Raw genomic sequence first — 12,323 nt, 5'->3', positions numbered from 1 at the left:
GATAAAAGGCTGGAGAAGAATATATTTTGCTTCAGTCGAAGTAAAAAGAGCAGGAGAACCAAAAGCAAACATAGATCTAATTAAAAGACATAAGGAAGGAAACTATCCTGCTAAAAGGTACCATAGACAATGAAGCTACATGATTACTTAGCATATATGCACCAAGTGGTATAGCATCCAAATCCTTAGAGGAAAAGTTAAGGGAGTTACAGGAAGACATAGAGAGTAAAACTATACTAGTGGGGGACTTCAACCTCCTCCTCTCTGAACTTGATAAATCTAACCTCAAAATAAACAAGAAAGAAGTTATGGAGGTAAACAGAATTTCAGAAAAGGCAGATATGATAGACCTCTGGAGAAAACTGAATGGGGATAGAAAGGAATATACCTTTCTTCTCAGTGGTAGCTGGCACCTACTCAAAAACTGACAATATACTAAGGCATAAAAACATCACAATCCAGTGCAGAAAGGCAGAAATAATAAATGCATCCTTTTCAGATGATGATTCAATAAAAATTATCTATTAAAAAGAACTGTGGAAAGATATACTAAAAATTAATGGGAAACTAAATAATCTAATCCTAAAGAATGATGGGTCAAAGAACAAATCATAGAAACAATTACTAACTTCATTCAAGAGAATGACAATAATGAGACAACATGCCAAGACTTATGGGATGCAACAAAAGCAATTCTTAAGGGAAGTTTTATATCTCTAAATGCTTACGTGAATAAAATAGAGACAAAGGAGATGAATGAATTAGGCATGCAACTGAAAGAGATAGAAAAAGAACAAATTGAAAATCCTCAATTAAATACCAAATTAGAAATACTGGAAACCAAAGGAGAGATTAAAAAAATTGAAATTAAGAAAACTATTGAACTAATAAATAAAACTAAGAGGTGGTTCTATGAGAAAACCAATAAATTTACCATCCTTTGGCCAATGTGATTAAAAAAAGGAGAAAACCAAATTACCAGTATCAAAAATGAAAAAGGTGCAAGATGGTGGCTGGAAAGCAGGGACTTGCTTAAGTTCTCCACCAGATCCCTCCAAACACCTATAAAAATGGCTATAACAAATTCTAGAGCTGCAGAACCCACGAAATAGCAAAGGGAAGCAGGGCTCCAGCCTAGGACAGCCTGGATGGTAGCTGGGAAGGGTCTATCTCATGGAACCAGGAGCGGAGAGGAGCAGAGCCCAGTGTGGGTTGTGCCAGGACCAACCAGACCAGGAGCTGGGCAGAACAGGCATAGCATCCTGAATCAGTGAGCTGTGGCAGTTACCAGACTTCTCAACCCACAAATGCCAAAGACAACAGAGAAGGTTAGTGGGAAAAGCTGCTGGGACAGAGTAAAAGGAGTTCACAGTTGGCCACCGCCCCGTGGTGAAGGTGGTGCAGCTCTGAGGCAAAAAGTATAGCAAGATGATATTACTTCCCTGTTATAGGACACTTGCCTTTCCTTTTTGCCTTGTCAGACCACAAATGGCATCTTATGTTCAGTTCCTCATAACACACTTTTAGGAAAGGCATGAATACACGAAAAAGAATCCAGAAGAGGACAAGAAATGGTCATGAGTCTTGAGTTTCTGTATGTATATAAAGACCAGTTGAGAGATCAGAAAGTGTTTCACTTTCAGAAAACAAGCCTTAAGGCGGATGGTATCTGCCTTCAAATATCTGAAGGGTTACCATATACATAAGGATAATCAAACCTGTTTTGCTCCATCCCAGCAGTCAGAACTAGAAACAATGAAACAAAGAAACAAACTTAGGCTTGATATAAGAAAAATAAATTTCCCAACAAGTAGAGCTATGCCTAAAATAGAATGGGTTGTCTTGGGAGATCATACATGGGAGATCATACATTTCCCCTGTTAAGAGATCTTCGAGGGATGGCTGGGTAATCTCTTGTCAGATGTGTGGTAGAATAGTCGCTTTTTCAAGTACGGGTTGTTGCATGGTCTTTCTAACACTGAGAATCTATCTGTGATCATGGAAAGGATAATTGGTTTAAAAAAAGCAAAACCAAAAACTGTTTAACTTCAAACAATATTGGAATACCTATTATTTGCCTTATCTAGATATTTCATGTGAAAATATTTGTTTGTTTTTAAATTGCCTGGGTTAATTCTATATCCAATAAACTAAAAGTATCCTCTTGAGCCTTTAGTTTACTACTAAAAATGTCATCATTAAGTCAGTGTTACTGCTTCCTTTACTGTGTGGTATAAAAATAAAACAATATTAATATGAGTGATCCAACTCAAAATGTCATTTCCTCAGTGTCTGGGTTGTTTTAGCAAGAAAAAATTCAAAGGGAGAGTCACTCCCTCCCACACCTTTAGCTCTTTAATAATATACTCAGACTTTTGTCCATGTTATGTTACATTTTAGAGAGTGAATAATATTAACTGTGACATGGAAAAGTATATCAGACGACAGCCCCCCAAAACAGTAGGTAAACACAATTCTTTTATGTCAGAAGTCATGCATTGAAACCAAATTTGCCAGCACTCATCTATCATATGATTACAAGAACATATTTTGACATTTAACTTGAACAATCCAACTCCAATAAATGCAGGAAATTAAAATTATGCAGCAGTCTTATCAGTTTTATTATTTAATTCATGTTCTCAATTTATCATAGCTCATAATACGAAAAAGTAAGTATATTTGCACATGCTAATTTGAAAAAAAATTATTAAATTTAGTAAAAATAAAACTGCAACTTTTAAAAAATTAAAGATACTAGCCAATTATTCTCTCTCTCTCTCTGTCTCTCTCTCTCTCTCTGTCTCTCTCTCTCTCTCCTCTCTCTCTCTGGTTATTAATTTAAGTTTGGAGGTGAGAGATAGAAGAGAATAAGTATCCTAGCAATTAGATACATTTATTCACATTGGTCTATTAGCTTACTTCATTAACTTTTATCATCATTTTTCCTACATAATATGTATCCACTATAGTACACAGAGAAAAATCATAATACTTCACATAGAAGTCAAATACAAAATTTCATTTTCAAGGTAGATCAGAGGGAGTAACTATCTCCTCTCTAAACCAAAATATGTGTCTATTATGAAATATCAAGAAATATATTGCTATTGCAGGCAAAAAAGTAATATCCATGATGATGCAGAAATTATTTACCCAAAATTAATTTTAATTTAAAACTTACTATCAAATCTCACTTTCTATGGCAAGCTTATTAATTACATTTTAGGGGATTAGAAAATGAAATTTTAAAATAGGCAATATAGCAAAAATCAGAAAGAAACTCAGAGAGAAGTATGCATAACTCAAGATAAAAATAAAAATAAAAGATCTGATAACTGGTGTCATGATTCCACCAAAAAAATTCCACAAGAGAGATAACATGGCATAGTGGGTATAATGATAAACTTATAGTCAGAAAGTCATGGATTGAGACCCTGCCTCTGGTGCTTTGTCAGTTTAGACAATAAAAACTTTTCTGGGTTTCAGGCAACTCCCTGAGACTTATTTACTAAATTATAGATACAGTATGATAATAATAGTATAGGGAGTTGCCACACTTACAAAATTACAGATTCTTAGTGTACCTGTCTACAACTGAATAACATTAAGGATGAAAACAGCCACATCAATATGGTAGAATGAAACATTCATGCTGAGTTTTGGACATAAAATTCGGTCTAGTGAACAGAAAATGTTGAGAACAACACTAATGACATGTTATTTTTTTGTGATCTACAGAAGATGCTCAGTACAGAGGCTGTAGCAATATCCGTGAACTAGTTTGACTACATTCAGTCAAATTAACTCCTCCATCCTTGCCCCGCTCTCCTAAGACAGCAAACACCAAACATAGCTAAATTTCTCACTTTCCAGATGGTTATATTAGTATCATAGAAGCAGGATGGGGTAGTACATAACAATACTTATTAGCAGCATGAATACAGGTAGGTTGCTTAAAACCTATGTTTCCCTAGCCAATTTCTAGGATTTATGTATTACATTACATTCTATAATGGTGAGGAAAGTTCTCCATTATAGCAAAGTTATAGATCCTTCATGTATTCTTGGATATAAATATATTGCAGACATCACAAAATACATCCTCCAGATTACAGGAGAGATAATTTCCAAGTGACTGACCTCTTCTGCTCCCTGGCATGTTTTGTATATTTGAATCTAATTGAGCCAAACATGATGAAGAAGTAGGGCATAAAGCCAGCATCCATCTTGGCTGACCCGATTCTGTACGCCAACTCCTGAAGGAGCTTCAAGTGCAGAACAACTTCCCCTGTCAGAATCTGAAATAGCTGTTGCTAGTGAATGCAATTCACCTTTGTCCCTGCTACAATGGTGCAGAGATGCTCATAGTCATTTACTTGTGTTTAACAGAGGGCAGATACCTTCATCTGTCACCAGCCCACTTTTCCCTGATGAAGCATGTGTTACAGACTGAGGATTTTTTTTTTAATGAAAGCATTTCTTGTCTTACACAATCTCTCTCTCTCTCTCTCTCTCTCTCTCTCTCTCTCTCTCTCTCTCTCTCTCTCTCTCCTTTCTCTCTCTGTCATAGTAGGCATCGTGCTAGAAATTTAATCCATTCAAGACCCTTGAATTTAAATATCCCCGCTATAAATAAAACAAACCCTCAACTTTCAAAAATAGTGATAAGCAAAGAAACGGAAGACAAAACATAAAGCTGTTGGTACACAGGGTAAGGTTAGTGAAGACACTATTGTGAATGCAATGCTGAAAATGGGAAAGAGGCACCTTGGGAAGTAATAGAACAGGTGTGGAGCTATTCACTTGCCAATTGCTAATGTAACTTGTAAGACTAGAGCTTGTTTATATTCTGTTTGCATAGGGGGCAAAGGAACCTTTAGCTAATTTTTAAACTGTAAAAAATACTGGGATATTGCCTCTCCAAAAATGGAAATTTGCTTTGTGAACTATGCTCTTGTAATTCTGTTGTTATACTGAATAGGGCTTAGAAGAAAAGCTGCCACATTCCTTCAGGCAAACTCAAATAGTTATGGCCTATAGTCTTCCTTTCAGAAGGATCTGAATTATATCCATATTCATGATTATGACGTCCATCTGGAGCTGGACTGCAGATTCATGGCAATCTCCACATCACAAGTGGCCTCAGGTCTATCACACAAGGCCAATCCATTTCTACACCATCTAAGAGCCTGTAAAAAGGTTTTGCCTAAAGATAGACACACGCAAAACTTTTTGCTTAATCAAACTTACAAGGGAAACCCTAAAACTTTATTTGAACTCTCTTTAAATCTAAAAACATTTGAATTGAATACTTAAAGGACACCAGAATTTTCCTGAATGTTTGATGTTTTTATATTGAACAATTAGATAGCAAGAAGTAAAGTTTATAAAGAATCATTGTAATGATTAAACACAAATATAAATCACAGAATTTTAAACAAATGGCTTAGTACATTTAACAAAGGTCAAAAACCAATAAAATTATTTCTGTTGAGCACTTCAGATAGTAAGTTAGGAAGCCATGTGCGTAGATGTTTGTTTTGTTGTTTAATTAGAGTGATTTTGTTAAGATATGATGAAAAGGGCATTTTATGTTTGTTCTTATAATTAATTAGCTAATAAGAATTCATTAAAGACCCAGTGTGTTCAAGGGATTCTACTGGGAACTGGAGAAGCAAAGATAAAAATGAAATAGTCCTTGCTCTCAAATAGCTTATATTCTATTAGGAATGTTAAGTATTCCAGAGTTAAAATTAAATTCCCTTCCAGCTCTATATTGCCATGAAAAGATACAAAAAATACAATTATAGAATAATTAGGTAGCAATCATAAAGTGCCAATTGCTATAAAGGCCTTCCCTGATTCTGGAGATGTTAGCCATTTCCTTAGGCCTTCCCTAACTATTGTTATTTTTTGTACACATTGTATATTTGTTTATCTATTATTATTTTAACACCCACACCCACTATATATACACAGACATACACACAAAGTAAACATTAACTTCTTGAGGGCAAGGTACTATTTTTAATTTTGTGTTTGTATTACCAACACCTGGTACAGTGCCTGGCACGTAGTTGGTCCTTAATAAATGTTTATCGCTCTTCTTATCCTTATGCTGATATAGAATGATGGAGGAAGGGAGAGTTGATTTACTATTCCTCAACTGGGAAAATAATAAGTATAGCATATAAATATGGAGGAAGAATTTGGGGGAGGAGACTTAAGTAAACATTATTCTTTTCTGAACCTGAAAAAAATAAAGACATAAAGACATACAATCCCATGAAGCGTTTGAAGTATATATACATCAAAAACCCCAGAGAAAAAGGAGATAAAAGGAAATGTGAGATTAATGTGGATACCTAGATAATAATAGTACCTGGAAAGGGACAAGCAAAAGAACAATAAACCAAATTCAGAGGATAGATCCTCAATTAGCTATAAAAAAAGAAACATAAAAGAAAAAAAAAGAAAGGGAAAATTAAAGTGGGGGGCAGCAATCAAACAGGGAATGGATTAAACTACTATGTTATGTGAATGAAATCGAATACAATTGCACAATAAGGAGCGATGAAAGCCAGTTTCATAAAATTGTGAGGAAATTTGTATGAACTGATGCATAATGAAATGAACAGAACTAAGAAAAAATTTATGTAACAACTGCATTGTACAGAAAGCTTTAAAAATTCTAATCAAAGCAACGATCAGTCATGCCTAAATATAAGGCATGTTACTTTCTGATAGAATGATAATGGACTCCACGTACACAAAGAGAAATGGATTTTTATATGTGGCCACAGTTGGGATTTATTTTGATTGGATTTACTTATTTGTTATAAGAGGATTTTTGTTGTTTTTTTTTCCCTTCCTGTTTTTACTGAGAATGGGAGAGGGGCTGAGGATACTGGCAATAATGATATCAGAAAAGTAGAAAAAATACAGGGCTACCGAATTTTTTTTGATGCACAAGATAGAACAAATGAAGTTCAGAAAGAAACACAAGGTGGGCAATTTTAAAAGTAACATGTTAAATTTATTATATACTTTAAAAAAGAATCCTTGAGATGCTATTCTTCTTTGATGCATGGTAAAATTTTTATATTTATCAAGTCCATTGTATTTTCATAATATTATAGAAAGTTTCCAAGAAATTAAATAGCTGTCTACTGTGCTCATCAGGAGAGCCATATAATGACATCAGTCATATACATAATGTACTTTTTTTGGTATAACTTTTTCTTTGACTTGAAACCCATACTCACTTCTATTAAGGGGTAGCACTAATGAATCTGGGCAAGCGAGATGGTACAGTGGATAGAGTGCTGAGCCTAAAGTTGGGAAGACTCATCTTCGTAAGTTCAAATCCAGCCTCAGATAATTATTAGCTGTATGACCCTGGGCAAGTCATTTAATCCTCTTTGCCTCAGTTCTCATCTGTAAAATGATTTGGAGGAGATGGCAAACCACTTCAGTATTTCTGCCAAGAAAACATCAAATGGAGTCACAGAGAGTCAGACATGACTAAAAAGTACCTGAACAAAAAGACTAACGAATTTAGCTCTAGACAGAACAAAAATTAAATTCCCCAAAATGAGTGTATCAAGTATAAACTACTTTTTCAATAAGTCACACAAGCAAGTATGCAGTTTTCCTTTGTATTCCAAAAAATTTACTTTGGGAAGTTCTTTCTACTTCATTTCCTAGCATCACCTCAACATGCATATTCATGACCCTTGACTGGAAAAGATTATAGAGTGTGTGTCAAAGACATTGATAGAAAAGTTAGCATGCACCCTCTAAAATTACTCAGTGTTGGTCAGACTGGCCACTTTTCAAAATATAGTTATACAATCTCAAAAGTAGGATTCTTTTTTTCCAATTGACACTAGTCTAACCTCAACATTTTCTTTTACAAAGTTTTTTACAGGGTACCAAATAAAAAGAGAAGAAAAGGAAACTGAGGTTAATTTAAAACAAGCAGTAGAAAAAAATCAGAATAAGCCAAAGATTTGGTTATTCTCATCTGCTGTAGAAAATCAAATGAGCTTTACAATCAAGACTAAGCTAGGCCAACTCATCTTTCCCTTGATAAAAGAATTACTGCAGTGGAATAAATTAGATAGATTTACAGAAATGGGTGCACATGCAGCAAAATAATTACTCTTTCAGTTATTTATTTTACACGGCCCTATGTGCACACCAGAGCTAATATCAGGAAAATAGGGAAAATAGGAAAAGGAAATGTGAGAAAGTGAAAATTGCAGAGTTTCAGTTAATATTACCTTTATTTCTATAATAAAGGCACCACTCTTGCCTAGCTCCGGGCACCCCTCTTTCCTGCTTCTCCTCCTACCTGACCATTCATTCTCAGTCTCCTTTACTACATCCTCTTCCAGATCACATCCTCAAACCATGCCTTCTGTCCTGGGCCCTCTATTTCTCCCTCTATACTACTTCATTTGGAGATCTCATCAGCTCCCATGAATTTAATTACCTTTTCTATGCTTATGATTCTTAAATCTATCTATCTTGCTGTACCCTCTTGGCTGACCTCCAGTCCTTCATCTCCAGCTGCCTTTCAGAGATCTCAAACTAGATATCCAGTACACATCTTAAACTTAAAATACCCCAAATGGAATTCATAATCTGTCCTCCTAATTCCATCCCACCTCCTGAATCTTCCCTATTATTGTAGAAGGTAATACCATCATCCCAAGTCCTTCACACTCACGATTTAGGAATCATCCTCAACTCCTTACTGCCTCTCATGCTCCATATCTAAATCTGTTACCAGTGACTGTCTATTTCACCTTGGAGTATCTTTCAAATACTCCTCCTTCTCTCACCTGAATGCTGCCAATCTGTTTTAGGATGTCATTGCCTCACTCCTAGACTATTGCAATAGTCTGCTGATGCATCTGCTGCCTTGAGTCTCTCTCCCCTTTTCAATCCATGATCCAGTCAGGCACATAACATTTTCCTAAAACACAGGTCTGAAAAATGTCCCACCCCCACTAAACTCTAGTGAATCCCAATTGCATTCAGGACAAAATCTTCCAACTGGCATTCAAGCCCATCACAACCTAGATCCCTCTTACTTTGCCAATCTTCATCCATTCCCTGCCATGTTCTCTTCCATCCAGTGACACTGGCCCCCTTGCTATTCCACCAACCCACTCCATCTATTACCTCTGTGCATATTCTCTATGTCTGGAACATTGTCCCTCCTCTACCATCTGGCTTCCTTTAAGTCTCAATTAAAACTGCATCTTCTGCTGGTAGGCTTTCCTAGTCCCTGTTAATTATAGTGCTTTCCCTCTCCATTATTTCCTATTTTATTCTGTATAGAGCTTGTTAGATTGTGAGCTTCTTGAAGGCAAAGAATATCTTTTGCCTCTTTTTTTTTATCCCTAAGATTTAGCACAGCTCCTGGAACATAGCAGGTACTTAATACATGTTTTTTGACTAACTAAAATATTCCTTCCAGACAGTTGTCTTTCTTATTTTTTAAACACTCATACACTCATAGAAAATAAAATTATAATAACTCCTTATGGTTTTTGCTACAATTACAATTGTGGAGGTCTCTGTCTTATGAAATCTAAATACCTTTCCATGCAATTTATACTCACTTCTTATGTTACTATTTTTTGTGATTTAGGATGTAAACCTGAAATATTGCTAAAGATTTTGGAGGCATTATATAAGATAAAACAGAATGCATAACAGGAAAATTAAAAATAAATACAAAACAGAAGCCACTCAAAGAAATAAAAGGAAATAAATGATAATATCAGATGTAAGCTGATTAACATAAGTGGTCTTTGGGGCCTCTTCTAGCTCTAAATCTATGTTCCTATAAATGTAAATTTGGTTCTGAGTTTCTTAAGAACTTTAGCAAATAGAATAATATGATAAGTTCTATGGTTTTCTTTTTCTTGAAATAAATACATATATGTGTGTATATGTATGCATGTTTTTTTCTAGAGAGCTATTTTTCCCCTCTGTAATTAAGCTGAAGGGAAAGAACATGGTGATAGAGCATGATGATAAAGCACCAAACTTTGAGAGAATGAGAGAACCTTTGATCAAATTTTGGCTGTCATTTTATTGGCAAGTTGATTCACTTTTTTTAATGTTAATTTATATTAATTATTTGGTTATATTAGTTTATTTATTTTATATTTATATATTTTATTTATGTTCATTTCTATTATATTCTATCATTTTAGATTTTATTAATTTATATAACATTCTATATGTATGTTAATTTATGTTTACAATGAGAGGAATTGGACTATATGATCTCTAATTATTTTGGGAAAAAATACTCCATAAGGTGGAAAGCATAATATTCTATCATAATACATTAAAGGCAATTATATAGAAGGTTGAAATAATATAGTCAAAGTACTTTGCTTTCTAATGCTCTAACTTATTTTAGGGATAGAACTTGAATATCTAGAAAAATGGTAAATTGACATATCTATTAGGCGCACAAACTATCTGATGCCTTCAGATTCCTTCTTGTCTTTCTCCTAGTTCTGCTCTTCTCTCACAAACTTCATTTATGTAAAATGATATTTTGCATTGGAAAAAATAACATAGGCAATGAACAGGACAATGAAAAATCACAGAAATGTGTCTGTGAAAATGCCTCAGTTACTTAAAAATGTAATGACTGCTGCCATAAAAACAATTTCTGTGGGAAATGAAACAAATGTTGTTGAGTAGAAGTTTCTTTATCTAGCTAAATATATAGCCTTTCTTTACCTAAAAGACCAATAGAAAAGTATACATACTACTGGGTATCCAACAGCAAACCTGATTAATCTAATCACAGAAGGCCCAGAAATTTCCACTGAATGTATCAGTTGATCAAAAGTCTAAACTAGGCGTAAGTCCTAAATAAATTTGAGAGGATTTTAGGGCTTTGGCCTAAAATGAAGGCAGATGAATGCAGACAATGCCACAGAAGAAATAAATATTTGGCTGAAAGAGTCAGACAAACCTTAGAACTTATGTATTAAAGTGTCAGTCAGGTCAGCATTGAACCTGTGAAGTGGTGGAACATTTTATAGGTGGAAGAGCTCCAGGTAAGAGGATTCCAGTTTGAGGGTTGAAAGTATGCCCCCAAAAAAGAATTCTTCTTGGGGGGGTAGGTGGGGAACCTTCTTTCTCTCTCTTCCCTCATGACTTCCAAGACCCAGGACACCAAAAAGTTGGAAACTGTATGGATCCTATATCCACTTAACATTAAAGAGACTGAGCAATATGAGATAACACATTCAGTTGCTATTAGAGTAACATAGTGAGAATGAACAGGTAAGGGGGGGGGGGGCAGTCACCAGGACAATTCTTTCCTGGCTCTGAACCTGAAAATCTACTTCTGGTCCCTTACGTTCCAGGCATTGTGATTTATCATTTTTAACAAAGATGTACATACATGTATACATACATACATGCACATATACATATATTATGCACATACATTTGTATGTTGGATTCCATAATACACATATATGCCTATATATATATGTGTATATATATATATATATATATATATGCGTATATAATAAGTGTTTATGTGTCAGTGTCATATTACCACTATCTCTAACTAAACCCACTCTTCCTATAGGCATGTGTGTATTTATGGAAATGTTTATACCAATTGTTCTTACTATACCACTTTGATAAATGTCTGTTGCTAAAAGCTATTGAGACCATTGAAGGTTGAGGGTTTGTGAACTACAATACAGAAATTGAACTCCTACTGGTTACACCAAGAACTCTGAGACTAGTAGTAGTCAGGGGCTCTCCAGAAATCTGGATCCTCGGTGTGATATAGACAGCAATAAAACCCTGAAGAAAGTACTACAATATGAGAAGTTTCATGAGGAGCTTCATATTGTGGAGTTCCTTTGCATTTTCAAGGAGATACTGGAGAGATTCTCCATCCAGTATTCTCTGGTTTGAATATCTTAGTTTGTGGGGATCTAATAGAGAAAACAGAATTTCTCCCCATATTTTATTTTTGCTTTAGACAACCAAATTTGCAGTTCTCCAATAGAAAAATCATTTCTCCCCCTCCCCTTTTGCTTTAAACTGTAAGTGGACATTTTTCCCCCAATGTGTCTCCTTACAAGTCAGACCAGGTCTTTTGAAATTACTTTTGCTTATTTGAATGCTTTTGTATTAATGTTTGTTGCATTACTATCTATATTTTTTCAATATCACCCAATTACTTATTCATATATTGATCAGCTATTAAGAGCAATATGGATATTGAATCTGTAAAATTCTGGTGATGTGGAGTT

Source organism: Trichosurus vulpecula, chromosome 1 (genome assembly GCF_011100635.1).
Source record: "Trichosurus vulpecula isolate mTriVul1 chromosome 1, mTriVul1.pri, whole genome shotgun sequence".
NCBI classification, from domain to species: Eukaryota; Metazoa; Chordata; class Mammalia; order Diprotodontia; family Phalangeridae; genus Trichosurus; species Trichosurus vulpecula.
Note: the sequence above shows the minus strand (reverse complement) of the source record.